A 1,097-nucleotide genomic window follows, 5' to 3' on the forward strand; every position below is an offset into this window, starting at 1 on the left:
CAGACCTGCCAGCGGCTGGGCATTGGTGGGCACACCCCGGTCACCATGGAAGCCCTGAGTGGGGCAGCCGGGAGCCGAGGGAAACCTGACTGCTCTCGAGGGGTGCCTCCCCAGGCAGACAGGCGCCCGGCACGCCAGGCATGAGCCCTGAGCCATGGTGCAGCTGGCTCACTTGACGGTGGGCGCCAAGGTTCCAGCTGCCCACATCTGTGTGTGAGCAATGGCCAGGCCCGCTGGCACAGTGGGTGACCTTCCCTCTTGCCCAGGTACCTGGAGCTGGGCCCTATGCAGCCGGGCTGGGGTTTGAAGACTCTAGTGGTCCCACCTGACCCCCTGTCTGTGCTGTCTCTGGCCTGCCTCGTTGTCCATCTCCCAGCCCCCCCTCCCAAAAGGGAAGGGGTCGGGGAAGGATGAGTGGATCGGGCCGTGTGGGCAGGTGGCGGAGCGGCCTACCTCCATCCCCCTGGGAAGCGCTGTGCTGCTGCAGCTGGCGGTCAGGCTGAGCACCTGGATTATTATTATTATTTTTTTTTTTTTAAAAACCACAATGGTTTCGGCCGAGCTAGACAGGGAGCTGGGCTGTCCTGCCACAGCCAGTGCTGCCTCCCCCAACCTCTCCTGCACCAGCAGGGTCAGGCCGACGTCTAGGAAAAAAAAAGTTGCCTGTGGATCACTCGACTCGTGCATCGATGAAGAACGCAGCTAGCTGCGAGAATTAGCGTGAATTGCAGGACACATTGATCAACGCGTCGAACGCACCATGTGGCCCTGGGTTTTTCCCGGGACTACGCCTGTCAGCGGGTCGCTTGTACATGAATCGGCCCGGGGTTCACTCCCAGGGTCGTGGCTGGGGCTGTCGCAGGGACCCCATTCCATTCCTCCCCCTAAGGTCAGACCCCGATCAGCACCGTCGCTGGATCCTTGGATCTGGCTCGCAAGCTCATTGCCGACGCGTCCTGGCTTCCCCAGTTTCCCCTCCTCATGCTGGTTTCGGGAGGGCCGGGTGGCCGACGCGCCCTTGATGTGGCGGCGGCGGCAGCAGGCTTTAAAAAAGCCTGGCGCACCTTCACCCCACCCCGGGGCACCTGGCCGTGCTG

The 1,097-nt window shown here is 62.7% G+C and overlaps 1 pseudogene; it reads left to right on the forward strand.

The window, feature by feature from the left end:
• Positions 1-654: 654 nt before the first annotated feature.
• On the forward strand, positions 655-805 carry LOC138568515 (5.8S ribosomal RNA; annotated as a pseudogene).
• Positions 806-1,097: the final 292 nt, after the last annotated feature.

The sequence above is a fragment of the Ambystoma mexicanum genome, chromosome 2p, assembly GCF_040938575.1.
Source record: "Ambystoma mexicanum isolate Mex_15411 chromosome 2p, UKY_AmexF1_1, whole genome shotgun sequence".
Lineage (NCBI taxonomy): Eukaryota > Metazoa > Chordata > Amphibia > Caudata > Ambystomatidae > Ambystoma > Ambystoma mexicanum.